This window comes from Filicampus tigris, chromosome 7, assembly GCF_054856515.1.
Source record: "Filicampus tigris isolate MCC_2025a chromosome 7, RoL_Ftig_1.0, whole genome shotgun sequence".
Taxonomy (NCBI): Eukaryota; Metazoa; Chordata; class Actinopteri; order Syngnathiformes; family Syngnathidae; genus Filicampus; species Filicampus tigris.
The window spans coordinates 12,040,268-12,055,707 of NC_141223.1; the positions used below are offsets into that span (position 1 = coordinate 12,040,268).

At 40.5% G+C, this 15,440-nt stretch overlaps 1 protein-coding gene across 1 annotated transcript in view; it reads left to right on the plus strand.

The window, feature by feature from the left end:
• The first annotated feature begins 9,633 nt into the window (after positions 1-9,633).
• Positions 9,634-15,440, plus strand: part of cntn5 (contactin 5) — a 149,439-nt gene continuing 143,632 nt past the window's right edge. The window contains exon 1 of the mRNA XM_086035500.1: positions 9,634-9,891. The gene's annotated coding sequence lies outside the window, so the exon portion shown is untranslated. The remainder of the gene's footprint in view (positions 9,892-15,440) is intronic.

Genomic DNA, 15,440 nt, shown 5'->3' on the forward strand with positions numbered 1-15,440 from the left:
TCAGTGTTACATTTGACTCAATTCTGTCTTTTCAAATGCACATTAAGAATATTACTAGGAGTGCGTTTTTTCCACCTCCACAATATTGCTTAAATTTCGTCCAATTCTATAGATTAGTGACGCAGAAATAATGATCCATGCGTTTGTTATGCCTCACCTCAATTATTTTAACGTTTTGCTATCTGGTCTTCCAATGTCTAGTATTAAAAGTCTGCAGCTAGTCCAAAATGCTGTAGCTATGCTAACTAGGACAAAAAAGTTTGATCATATTACTCCAATACTAGATTCCATTGTTTTTTCTGCCCCCTTTTTCCAAGGTTGGGAATTAGGTGATGATGACCAAATTGGTGGTTGCTGTTTGGATTCCACAGCAACTGATCTTTACAAGATCTGAGGCTGACCACATCCTTGGAGGCGCTGCTATGGAGATTTCTGCATTGACCAACTGGGCAGGAACTCGCTTCACCAAAGTCGTCTTCCTGCAGCACTTCAGTTGATCGACTTTCACATTTAACATTGTATAGCATCATAATGTGTGTTAAATGTTGCCCACTCGACATTCATTGCAGCCTGATAATCCTGGAAGGGGGATTCCCACCATCTGTGGTTCCTTCTCAAGGTTTCTCATTTTTCCACTGATGGTTTTTGTTTTAAGTTTTTTTTTTTTTTGCCCCTCTCTGGGTTAAGATCAGGGGACGTTAATATTTGTCAACTATGGGCATGTGAAGCCCTTTTTGAGACTTTCTTGTAATTAAGGGCTATATAAATATCTATATAATATATATATATATATATATATATATATATATATATATATATATATATATATATATATATATAAATAAATTTGACTTTAATTCTGTACATTTTAAAATCAGTTGTCAATTGCCAACAATTGGAAAAGCCAAACTGAAGCCACTTTCACACTGGCCATTAAAACCGGAATTGACACAACTGTTTCCAAGCTAACTGTCTTGTGTTTGAGGTAGCGGATGAAGTCGATATGCAGATTGCCAGCTTCTGACATTTAACACCGGAGACTCTGTCTTTCGCCCTCCGTGTTGAAAAGACTTTGTCGCGAACGTTGCCACTTCGTCAAGAGCTACATGAGCTCTTTGAACGAGCTCTACAGACACCGCCGTGTCGACTCTGTGCACCTCTAATGTGCCAATTTGCCGCGATGGCAGTGTGAAAGAGGATACAAGCACTCACAACCAAAAACATTACCTAATATGCAAAGATAATTGCTGTTGTTGTTGATGTCAGCTAAATGTGTCCTCTTGTACGGCTCCTTATCAACCGACATGCATATACGCTCATCTGTAATGAAGTTGTTTGTGTGATGTGTCATACTGATGGCACAGTAACACTCCAAAACCTGTAAGTGATTGCCTGAGTCAGCAGCAATGAGCAAACACTGGTAGGAACTTTGTGTATGGCAGAGTGTGCAGGAATTCTCAATTAATGCAGCTTGTTGGGTTCTATGTTAACATAGCTCTGGGGAAAGTTTACAGTTTATCATTGTCTAATAATGTGCCCCTAATCTCAGTCTTACCTTGGCTGGACAGACTCAGTGTCACACAAATGAATCAGCGGCAAAGTAATGTGGCCGGAGATGTACTGTAAAATTGTGGTCAGAAGCCTCAACTGTCCTCGAATATTCATTAGAAATGGGTCTCACTCTGAATCAATGCAGGTGGACACTACCACAAACTAAAACCACAAAGGGTGAGCATGAGGCTATGAGTGACTCTGACATGAACCAAATTGTAGTGACCGTCAGAGCTGGGCATTTTACTAAAATTTGCCGGTCGGTTTATCGCCATCCGCCTGCAGCCGTGGTACCCTTCTGCCGTCTGTTTATCCATTTTTTTGTCCGGCCCGACCAAATAGTAATCACCTATAGGCCAGTCCGCCCATCATTTTAAACGGACTTCCCTTTGCAGCTATTCCCCTTGTGTTTAATGCACCTCATACTGTATACAGGATACATTCTTTGGGAGGACTGGTGTTTGGGTCAAGGGGCAGGCTGCAGGTCAACAGTACCCCAAACTGTCGCACCATATCCCAGCCACCCTCTGTAACTACACTAAGTACACAGTACAGGGATAATGGGGGTTGAGTATGGGTGGGGTCCTCCCAACCTGGCCGCTAGGGTTTGGCGCCCATGCTTCAAGGCCCCCTCAGAGGTGGGTAACCCAGGTCCATAAAGTAAAAGCCCTGCCACAGTTTGGCTTAACCGGCAGGTAAACGAGCTCAGTTGATTAGAAGCATCTGTGGCTAAAGCCAAACTGTGGCAGGGTTTTTACATTCTGGACCTGGATTACCCACCTCTGGGCCCCCCTGTCCTCAACAAATCTGGACACCAGATGACTGCATGTATGAAGGTGTGAATTCAAAAATGTATGTCCGTACACACTTCTACGATCTAGTTAGTTGATGTGGGGACACCCACAGTGACACAGCCCTTACGATTATGTTAACTCCCTCTCGTTATCCATTTGCACTCTGAAGTGCCTATAAGTAGTTAGGCACTGCACAACCACTCCAACTACACACTGGTAGCACTGCCTGACTCACTACTCCTGTCCTATCCCATTCTGTCCTAGTTGGTACCAGGGGCGGAGCCAGAAGGTGGCTAATGGGTGGGCCAGGAAAAATCAGGGTGGGCCTGAATATTTCTTTCACTGAGCACAATCCTCCGGTCCAGACACTTTGTATATTCAAATAAAATGACAAACTGAATAATATGAAGTTCAGATCTTTCTTAGACAACCACAATGATGCCATTCTTAATATTCAATGAAATAGAAAAAACAACGAAACACATTCAACAATTTAATAATAATTTACTAAAAATGTAAAACTATATATTTTTTTCATGAATCTCACTGGGTGGGCAGTCTGTGAATCTGGGTGGGCTTGTGCACACCCTGTCATGTTTGGTCTGTGTTGGTTTGGGGTTTTGTGTTCTCTGTGTTTCTGTGTCTGTCTCGTCAGTGATTATTGTCCACCTGTTTGCATTCCACTCCCTAGTGTCGGCCAATTAGCTCCCTCCCACCTTGTGTCTTGTCCAGGTGTTTCTCGTTGTCTCGTCAGTGTGCTTGTATTTAAGTTGATAGTTTTTGTTCAGTCCTTGTCGGGTCATTGCTGATGTCTATGTCGTTGCTGTCAGTCTGTGCCTTTGTGAAGCATCATTGGTATGATGATTTGTTTAGTTCACGTGAAGTTTAACTTCCTCGCTCACGCCGAGCCCTACTTTCCCGCTCATGTTGATCTTCGCTACCCCGGTCACTTCCCGCCTCACCACTCCGGTCTAGTCCTGCCACGCTTTTACATTCACTTCCAGACCTGTGTCTGCAGTCACGTTCTCTGTCACGTCATTAAAATCACCTGCACCTACCCCCTGTCTCGTAGTCCTGCATTTGGGTCCACCTCGCCACTTCACTACTCGTGATACACCCAGGCCCGCCCCTGGTTGGTACTCATTGCGTTCCTTCATCACAGGGTAGATCTCCCCTCCTTCACGGATAAGAGCCCAACTCTTACATAATGTTTACAATGTTTTTTTTTTACATTTTTGCCCAGTTCTCTATTTTCTCTCTGTGCTCGTTATAAAACGACCAACGTGGTCCCAGTCGGTCCGAGTCAGCCAACAGCGTCGAGAACGGACTTAACCTGTACCACGTCATACGCAGGTGGCGCAATCCTGACACACGGCCGAGTCAGGAAAAAATAAAAAAATAAAAGTGTTGTGTACCGTGCTCACAGACCGTGTGTATTTATTTAACAGATTGTGCGTGTGTGTGTCAGTTGTTTTTGTTTGATATTTTTTCTTTGTTTGGCGGCGTGTCTGCTCGTGAAGTGAAGAATACATTCTCGACGCCGATTGGTTGTCACCGACGAGGGATTGACCGGGACCACGTGGGTTGATTAAATATGCAGGATGGAACGTGGTGGCAGTTAGGCGATGCCCAGCTCTGCTTATTCGGTCCAACTGCATTTCCAATAAATATTCCAATACAAACAACCACAGAAGGAGCATTTCAAAGTCCCCTGTTGCACAGAAAATGAATGTTCCAGCATAAAAAGGCATACAGATCCACCAATCTGCATGACTAAGCAGCTGAACAGGACAGGTTGCATTAAAAAAAAAAAAAAGATATTGCAAGTCTTGAGGGCATCGTGATTATTTCGACTTGCTCAGGGTGAAGGAAGATCAGCTCAACTTGCAGTAATTCCTGGATCATCTCTTCTTCTCTTCTTCATTTGTGGGAAATGTTTGTATCCACAACTTTATCCTTCAGGTCTTTGCCCACGGAGCAGCAGTTTAAACAGGGAATATCACACTTCATTGTCCTCTTCGACCCCCTCTAGTTCTACCTTTGGGCCTACCTTGTGTTTCCAAACTAGCTTTGAGAAATTGACCCTCCTTGGAGTCCTAGGTCTACCGTGTAGCCTCCAAACAGATAAATATACTTGGAAAACCTCAACAGGGATGAGTCCTGAACTGTGACTTGGCTTGGCCTTACGCTATATTGAGTATATGACCATTTTAAGCTCCAGACTCATGAAGAAAACCTTGTGAAATCTGAACTCCTGCACTTGAATCACAACTTCGGTTCCAAATCAAAAGGCTGCAATCTTTTAAAACAGATAACCGTGGACTCAGGATTTTAAGTTTCCAGTTCTCCTAACATCCAGTTTAAATGATTAATCTAATTTTACGTGTCTGTTATGTTTGCACCACTGTTATTATCCTTTCAAAGGATGACTACACTGAAAAAAAATGATAGTTGAATTTACTCAATTATATTTCTTCAGGTGGTTGCACAAAATGAAATAATCTTGATCCAGATACATTTTTTTTTTAAATCAATGTATGGGTCTACTGGATTCAGATGATTATATTTCGTGCGGCCACTTGAAAAATTACAATTGAGTTAACAATACACAGCATTTTTTTCAATGTATGCAGTTAATGGTGTAGCTTTGGCACACAACACCAACAGAACACAGATTCATCTGCAAGACTTTTAAAGTCGCCTCCTCCCTAACTACTAAGCCAAAGACACAAGGAACAATGCAGACTGTGGTGTTTGTCCACCGCATGCTATGTGAAAAACTCTCAAAGGATATCAGTGCTGACAAACCAGCGCCGTAAAAAAAGACCCCCAATTATCGCTTCTCAAAAGATGGCGTCTACTAGCCGATAAGAGCTGATAGCGCTGCAATTGATTATTTGCGCAATAGGAAGCACGCTCTGTCACGGGCACTGTTTAATTAATGATGGTGGACAAAGATAGGCCGTTAGCTCCATGATGTCAGTCAAACACTGAGATACAAGAGGAGGCAATGAGAACTTGTTAAGTGATACCAGAAACAGAGGGAACAGATCTCCAGTATGTGCGCCAGTCTGCAAGCGTTAACGACGGGCGGTGAGAGAGCAGAGTGCCACTGTGCGACTCTTCTGATGTGTTTGGAAGAGACGCAAAGGTAAAAGGGAGTGTACAGCTATCAAACTTAAAGCCCAAGGGCCAGATCTGGCCCACCACATAATTTTTTTTTGTGGCCCACTAAAACAAATAGTGTGTCTATTTCATATTTCTTTTGAAATTGAGGTGCCCTTTTCTTTTGGGCAAAAGATCCGTCCCAAAATGTCAACTTTTCTTCACTTTTTACAGATATTTCAAAAATGTTCTTCTACCTAATCCATTCTTAATGTGAATTGAACCAAGGTTGTGCACTTTAATATTTGGTTATAACTATTTTCTATGACTCCATCCATCCATTTTCTTCCGCTTATCCGGGGTCGGGTCACAATAGCAGCAGCTTTAGCAGGGAAGCCCAGACTTTCCTCTCTCCATCCACTTCGTTCAACTCTTCCTGGGGATCCAGAGACTTTCCCAGGCCAGCCAGGAGACAGCATATCATCCCCAGGGTTTCCTCTCAGTGGGACGTATATGGAACACCTCACCAAGGAGGCATCCAATCGGTATTCTACCCGGAACACCTCACCAGGGAGGCATCCAATCGGTATTCTACCCAGATGCCCAAGCCACCTCATCTGGCTCCTCTCGATATTTTCTGTGACTATGATTTCAATTTCAATTGTTCATATCCATCCATCCATCATCCATCCATCCAATAACAATGAAATGGAAGGGTAATTCTGTAATTTGCGTAATTATTTGATGAGGTTTTACATTCATATGATTCTAACAGTCTTAACATCTCTCTGTGGGAAACTAACTACAATGGGGCCTGTGATGAAAATGAATTTGACACTCCAGCTTGCAGAGTCCACAAAAGAATATTAAGGTCACACTGAAATGAAAATGAACTAACAATACTTTGAAAATAAAGTTGTATTTTTGCAAGACTATTACGAGCATGACTGGATTCAGGATCTTGTTAAAAAGTTTTGCACATTTTCAATTATGTTACAAGTCTCTCGAGGGAGGCAGTGCTTGACTGTTGCATTTAGGTTCACGTGGGAATTTTGACATTCATTGAATACATTTTGTCTATTTTTATGTTTTTTTTTCCCACAAGTCTCTGTACTTCTACTGAAGTACAGCAGATGAGTGTTTTTTTCCACCTCTGACCAGTACTAAGGCCTTTAATGCCATTTTAGCAGTTTACTAACCCGCATCATGTCAGCATTCACATTAGCATACTTTAATCCTAAAATTACTTGCAGACATATTTCATGTAACCCTCTCCCATTATTTTATCATCGTACATCGTGGGATCCAAATGTGTTTAATGCTAATAGGAAGGTTACACAAAGCTTTCACCTGTCATCCACGTAATAATTTCAAAGTGCCTGATTAATATCACCCACCCACAAGAAATTCATACCCCCCGACACTTCTCTTGCTAATTCCTGTAGAAATTGTTCAACACTTGAGATTTACCTTCTACAATGTTAGGTAATTTGAAGATGGAATGTTCAATGATTAAAATAATTAATAAATAAATAAACAAATAAATAAATAAAAATATGTCATAGTCGCTGTTACATTTCTCAGGAGTTTTGGCAAAGTGTCCAGCAAAGACACTAAATCCAATATGGATCGGTCAGTTAGCAAATAGTAGTGAATTCACTCCAATCCCTAAAGAAGAGAGCATTAAAAGACATGTTGGCACTTTTAAGAGCCTGGATTACACTGCGGCCAGTGCTCATCCTGTTGTGACTCATTTAGGAATCATTTTTTTCTTTTTTTTTTAAAGTGCAGTGTCACAAACAAACCATGTGTTATGCCTACAGAGTGTAATTTGAAGGTCGCAGCATTTGTGCAGCAGCAATGTTTCATTTATAATGGAATAATGTGACATGTTTGACCTTAATCAAAGAAAAAAAATGGCTACACACAGTCTGGATTTTGCATAAAATAATGGATTTATTGTATATTTAGACAAATAACTATTTACGCTCACATTCATGCTTATGGACAAATTAGAGTCTTCAAATAAGATAAAAATCATGATTTGGGAATGTGGGAGGCACCACTTTTTAATTATTTTTTTTAATTGATTGTACATTCCATTAAAAAAAATAATTCAGTCTGATCAATGTAGCGTAATAGTAAAGGCCTAGATACACCAATCCGATGTCGGACCTCGGTAAGCGTCGGGGCATCTGATTGCGCCGTCTGATTGATGTTGCGAACATGGTCGTAACATCGGACCTTTTCAGGAAGCATCTGGTGGGCGTTTCAGCATGTTGAATCGGCGTCGTGAGTCATGACATTTGGTCACTCTTATTAGCTGTTAACTAGCGAACAAGCGCATGGGGCACAAATGGGAAGTGACAAATCCGGATAAAATCTTAGTCTTCTTTCAAGTACAAGACTGAGGGTTGACAATGTAAGTATTTCATGATACTGTGTCAAGAACTTGAGGGGAGTTCATTGTGAGCGAAAAATGTAGCTGAATGCATCGTATACGTTTTTATAATATGCCCCCGGCCAATAGCTTTCCGGTTGGCATTTTCTCACCATGAGGAATAGTGACTACCGCCACTGATGGTATGGAGGGGTATTACATCTCATGCATGCGTAGAAGGTACTTTAATGAGTCACTGTTTGTCATTGCGGTGTATTTTTCCAGCATGACGTGCCGACAGTCGGCACGATGCCACACGGGGTAAGCGTCGGTCACAGTTGGCCAACGTTGGATTGGTCTATCTAGGCCTTAAGCCTCCATTATGAATGTGGCCCAATCCCAATACCAACACTTGAATTGCGCGTTCCCGTCGAGGCCGCGAGTGTGTAGAGTGTCTCAATTCTCAGAAGTGCTTCGCCGCCCCGCTCCTTTTGCGTCCTTGCTCCACACTTCACCTAAGCCCGCATCAGTGGCCCCTCAGCTGAAGCATATTACCCACAATTCTTTGCAGATTTTACCAAGCGGCAATCTGACGAAATTCAGTGGAATTCCTGTGTCCCAAAAAATTGTCTTCAAGTGTAAATATCGAATTACATAGTTTATCATTTGTATATGTGTAATTAAATTCAATTGATATTTTAAATTCATCTATGTATTTTGCCGTACTTAGCGACCTTCTGTGCATACGCCACAGATCGTGCAGAAGCCGTAAATTGCCACAATATTGACTGGAAGTCCGAATCAAATTTTTACTTTCTTACTTCTTCTTGAAGTTTTAATATAATTTTAAACAGCAAAATTGCCAAAACAACAACCGTGCCCCGTGTTGTCGAAAGTCCTATCGCCTTACGCCCCTGTAAGATGACGTCACATGGACCTTCCCAATTCTGCAATTTTTGTACACCTGTAACCTACACTGTTGAACACTACCTGCACTTCGACTACATATACACTTCAGTGAGGACCGCAGGGTGCAAGTGTGGGTATTGGGATTGGGCCAAAGTCATGCTAGCAACCGGGGGCTAATGTTGTTGGTTTGTATTCTTCTTCTTCTTCTTCTTTTTATTATTATTATTATCATTGGATATAGATTTAAAATAAAAAGGTCGCTAAGTAATGTGTAATAAAGTAGACGGTAACGGTTCTTCTTTAGCTATGTTCAATACCAAAATGAATACATTAAAAATCGGAAAGTTCATACATTATATGAATTGGCAAAGATAAAAAGAGGACATTTTCGCTATAATTAGTTAATTTTAGTTAACTTTATAAACGTAAGATGCTTTTATTTTTGTTTTATTAACGAAAATGTTTTTGTTTTTGTTTTTTTTTTCAATTTTAGTTTGATTTTTTTTCGTTAATTTAATAACCTCGGTCATAATGCATGCTTCCAAATAACATTGCTTCTAAAGTTCTAAATTATACTCGCTGCTATTGTACTACAACTAATTAGAGTAGCTCTCGTTTGGAAACCAGTTAGCCCTACAATGTCATTTCAAAAGAAATAAAGATATACATAATACATAATAATTGCATTAAACCGTGCATGTTTATCGCTTCATGTTGGTTAAAGACCCCATCATCAACATTAAAATCTTGCGGTGCCAATAAGAAGTGAGTGGCCATAGGTGTTGTGAGGGATGCCACTCCTCACCCTCACTTGCAGAGTGGGGAGGACCACCGTCCTACCATCCCTCCCACCCTCAGTCAGTCAGTCAGCTGCTGGGATGCAACCCTGCAGAGGGACTCCAGCGGGCTGCAGCGGCGGAAGCTGACTACTGAGCGGACTTCAACTGAAACCGCACCAACGGGACCCAAAGTGGATGAGAGCTCGTCTACTGCGGGAATGGATGCTGTCGCCCGCTGAGCACCTTCGGACTCCTGTGTAGATTTTCTCGGCTGCAGGGTGGACGTGACGGCAGCGGCGTCGGCGGCGGAGGTCCGCACAAGAGCCGATCGAGTACCCGGCGAAGAGACGCGGAACGTACCGCTGCTTTCCTGGTGAGTGCGAGTACTGTGGACTCTCGTGTTTGTGCTGATAAACAGCTGCTTTTCATCCAAATCGAACAAAAACGATACATTACGGGTCGTAATATCATTACAATTATTACCAATTCGTGTGTTTTTGACCTGCTGCTCCAGTCTGGAGTTTATGAACTTGCTCATTATGGAACGAACGATGGAAATGTGTATCGAAAAGCCCGGACACACAACCAATTATTTTCCACTTAATTCCACACCGCCAAACACTTAAATGCACAATGAAAGTGGCTTGGATGTGCAATTAAGGCACATTAGTTCACATAAGAGCGCTTGGGTTGTTTTTTGCAGGTGTTCTTCAAGTCCATCCAGAATTCAATTTCATTGTTTCTCGAGGTTCTACTTGGCATTGTAGACTTGTAGTCCTGTTGCTTGGGTACCATGTAGGTGCATAGTTATTTTTAAGGGTTGTGCACCCAAAAAAATACGTTTTTATAACCAGCAGTGTCCTTTTTTTCAACTTGGCATTTTTTTCTTATTATTTGAGGCGTTAGCCCATTTAAGCCATCATTCAGTCAAGAGGTGGTAGCTATGACAGAAGTCGACCAAGGCCAACAACTTAAACAAAATAAATAACTAAAAAGTGTGTGTGTGTAGGGGTGTGTGTGTGTGTGTGTGTGTGCTACCAGGAAATCATCTTTCTGCTGAAACCATGTGGCTTTTCTTCATATATAATGCAGAGATGTTTAACAAGTGCAAGCCCGGTCCCGCCAAGATTCAGACTAAAAGATTCAACACTCTTGAACGTTGAACAAGAAGCCTGGAGAGCTGGCCCAAAACGGATGGAATGAGACACATAGCAAAAAGGCTAATTAACTCAACATGTTTATGATTGCATTTGCAGTTTGCAGTACTGCAACTTTAGAGTGCTGCTTCTATATGTTGCCTCTCCCATGTCATCAGATGGCACTGATGTGCCTAATGAAGTAACCTGTGAGATTGACTTAGTTTATTTTGCAGTGATTGGAACATTTAAAGTGGAAGTCAACCAAAACATATTTTTTTCAAGAGCATGCCCTATGCTATAGTTTGTGGAATAAGAGTTAACCCACCCATTTTTAGACATTTCTGGGGCAGTCATTTTGTCACTTCTGTCAACTTGAAATAACATCACATCAACATTACTCAGGGCTCAAGTAACGACCAATCACGGCTGACCTGTTTTCTGAAGCTGAGCCGTGATTGGTCGTTACCTGAGCCCTGAGCAGTTGTGATGTCATTTTCAGACATGATAAAATGGCTTCCCCCTGAGATGGCTCAAAAAGGGTGGATTTTGCTGCTTAACTCATATTCCACAAATGCAATATTAATCAGAATGCCGTGTTTCAACTAGTGAGCCTGCCGGGAACACATTCTTGAAAAAAATGTGTTTGGGTTGATTTCCCCTTTAAGGGCTTTTAAATAATACAAACTCAGTGGTGTGTGTAGTATGAACTTTTGGGTTTTGTAATATTGCGTTCTAATATTCCGAATGAGAGAAAACAGTGAACAAAATTCAAGTAAACTGATGAGACACACCTGGACACGACACGAGTAGTTGGAGTGCTAATAATCCAGGCTAAATTTAGCTCCTCCGCATCACAGATTCAAACTGATGCAGATTCACCTATTTCCTATTTTATTTTATTTGTTTTTTGAAGATGGCTCCCATTATTCACAGTAAACCCCACTTATGTTTTCTTGATCTCTTGCTTATTTGGATTTTCTAATGAAATCACCTGCTTCTTTTTTTATTCATTTTTTTTTACTGGAAAAAAAATATATATATTAAAAAAAGTTAATCTCATGGCCATCAAAATGAGCATCAATTATTCATAGTTTTCATGAACAACAAGGGTCCAAGGGTAACTATAACAACTTCCTTGGACCAACTGTGCTGCTTTTGCATGTACACTGGGGGGTTTGTAGCCATTTTATGGCATCTAAGGGCATTCCGGATTAAAAACAAAAACAAAAAAAAGTAAAACGTGAATGGGTAAGATTTTCTTTGACCATCCCAGAGTTCTCGCCCTGCATATTTAATGGACCCACGTGATCCCAGCTCGTCCCTCATTAGCAACAGCCAACTGGCGTTGAGAACGTAATTTTCATTTCACACGCAGGCGATGCACGAGCTGACACGCCGCCAAATGAAGAAAAAATATCAAACAAAAATAAGTGACACACACACAACGTGGTGATCAGTGAAATAAAAAGAATATGAGGTACGTCAGCGTATGAACGGATCTCGTTCGTAATCTGAGGACCTCCTGTATTACACTAATATAATTGCTTGGTGAATAGGTTTTAGCATGTTTGACTCTTGATGCGCAATGTCGCCAACGGGAATCCTAACAAGGAGCGACGACAACTTTGTTAACTACGTTTTATTATTGGAACGTGCGGAACGAAGTCTTGGTCAACTCTGGTTTGATCATTAAGTTGGGAAAGTAAATAAAAAAAACAAGCAACAAAACACTAACTATGGCCAGCAGAGGGCAGCATTGGGTCTCTTTTGGGTGAGATCACAGCCTCTCTGGAATTTTGACCATGACAAGCAGCTTGTGATTGATAAAGGTGTTTTTATCATGTTAAATCTACTTCAAAGAGTGTTATAAAAGAGAGAAAAGATGATGGAGATGATTTAGATTTAGAAGTAGAAGTGCTGACGTAATGTACATACATACATGCACACACATACACCCACACACTTATGCATGGCATGCACACACACTACTAAATACTACTACTAAATAGCGTGAAAATAGTTTGTAAAGTTTGTCAAACATAAAATAATCATAAAATTGTTAAAGAGAGGCAAAGCGCTCCACAGGTCTGCTGTCATCTGGTGGTTAAATATAAAATGGCTTTTTTTTTTTTTTTTTTTTTTCTTACATGTGTATTTTGTACTGTGGTCAAAACTACTGCCGGGGGCTGCTGGCCTGTAGAAATTTGTACACGGGCCGGATTTGGACATACCTGGTTTTAGGCATTAGTAACGCAAAAAATATTAGCAAATATTATATGCTTAGAAAATATATTTTTTCACAAAAAGCTTTTTTGGGGGCATTTTTTGGTACAAAATAGGTGATTTTGGTGTAGCCGACCCATGTTCTACTTCGGATTACATAAAAAAATGGAATAAGGTGGAAAAAAAATTTTTTGTGTGTGAAGTGAAAGAAAATAGTCTAATCTTCCATTTAGTAGTTTATGTGTTTATGTAGTCTTAAAACACAATATCTGTGAGCCTTGGAAAGATCAGTCAGAATGCTCTAAATTGACTGACGCTCTATAGGTTCACAGTCTCTTTTTTTTAAATAGCTAGCATTGAAATATAAAATTAAACAAAGAAGATTGTCAAAGTGGCCCTTACGTCTTTCAATTTTTATGTATGCGTCTTAGCAATTTGGATACCCATGACCTACGCTTTTCCCCTCAGCTGCACATGCAGCAGGTGTGCCATTTCAGCGTGGTTAGTGACACCTGCTTAAGTGAGACAAATATTGACGTGAGTCCTCTGGCTAATTGAATATGACAACACGGCGATGAAGGCTAACCCCTGGGCCGCGTGAATAAAAATATATTGCGGCAAAGAGAGCCAGAGATCCGACGGAAGGGTCGGGGAAGGAACTGTCTCGCCAAGACAATTGCACCCAAGGGTATCTGTTTATTACTGACAAATCTGAGTGGAAACAGACGTAAAAGCCTCCTGACCCAACAACCTAACACGTCCCTGAAGCTTGTAGTCGGCTTGGATGATGGCAACACTGTGATAAATTGTCAGAGTGACTGAACCTCTAAGGCAGCGGTTCTCAAATGTATTTACTTACTTGACACCAAGTACCACTTCCAAAAATATGTAACTTTCTAAATACTATCATAGTGTAAGCCCAGATTGTTCATTTTGCTGAAAAACTGTCCTTGTTTTTTTTTTTTTTTTTTCTTTTTATGTCTGTGATTGTCAGTCACCCAAATCATGGTAATCTGCAGAGTTTGTATTGAGGCAACCGAACGTTTCCTGTTTGTTTTTGTGTTATTGTTTATTTTTGTGTTTTGTCCCCCTTGTTTCCCAAAAACGTTCAAAATTGACTTTGGCAATTATACTGTTATGCTGATAAAATACAGACATACTTGCTGGGAGTAAAACTGCCTCAGTTTTGATGAACACTTAAACCTACTATGCCTCTGTATTTCTGTGTGTATGTGTAAGTGACTTTTTAAGGTTTTGCTGTTCGCAGTCAACATATTTTTATACTTGTTTGGCAGTTAAAAATATGATTGAATTACATGCATAAGATGCAATGTGTGGTGCCAAATATATTTGTATTATGGCTTCATTTTGACACTATTATGATCATTTTTGTGATTTAATGTTTTTCCATTTCGCTTTTAACTATGGAAATGACGATATTTATATGAGAGGAAAAATGTTTTGCGATCCAAATAAACGGGAAGATGAATGGTGTTGAGAAGTTGTTCTCAAACTGGGCTTCAGACAAAATTCATATTATTACAGGAATAAAGTCCCATTTTTTCCAAGGATAGAAGTCAGGTATTTTCTCTACATCTATTAGTTCAATTGTTTGAAGAATAAAGCTATCTTTTCCAGGATAGTAGGCAAATATTAGGAGAATAAAGTATTTTTGGAAATGCACTTCAAATCTTAACATTGATTTTAATATCATGATACATCTTTATCATGAAAAAAACAAATCTATTTTCATAGATTATTTTTCTTGGAAAAAAAAACCCATTTGTTTTTGTAATAGCATCTTAGTTTCTTGAAACTACTAGAATGTAAACTAATGCAAATATTTTAATTCCTATGGCATTTAGGGGTACATGTGGTAGTTATGCTTAATTGGCTTTCAGTTGTGGAGGAAGAGTACTTGGAAAAATGTCTCCTCTTTTAAGGGGTCCCTGCACCCAAACGTTTGAGAGTGTATAAAGAGCACTGTGTGACTCACTTCTAATAAAGGTCTGAGTTTGTAACTTAGAATCTGTAAACACAGCGACTGCGAATATCTTTGCTGTAATTTGACATAACTGACATTTCTTGGATTAAAGACTGCTTTGAATAAACATTAGTAACAGGTCTCTGTCGGCCTTGAACATTCCCTTCAGTGATTGAGCGACACACATCCCCTCCAGGATTAATCTGACATCGTAATCGGCGGTATGATTGGTGAGACGCTTGCTGTTCAACACCCGCCAAACACACGCACACACACGTCATTCTCGCCAGTGACCAGATTCAAACAGACAATCCCAAAGGCAAAGCTGCTGTTGACACATTGCAGCCCGCGAGACAAAAATAGAGTTTGATTATTACATTACATCTCCATACAGTATAGCAGAGGTGGGAGTGATATGCAGGTCACACTTTCAATTTTCAACCAAGTCCACTCCGAAGTGTCTCAGGCACAGATCAAGCAGTTTAAGTCGAGTTCACACTAAATTTCAAGCAAGACTTGACTTGCTTTTAAGAAAGTCATAAGTCATACGAGTCACAACAGTATTTGCACATTAGC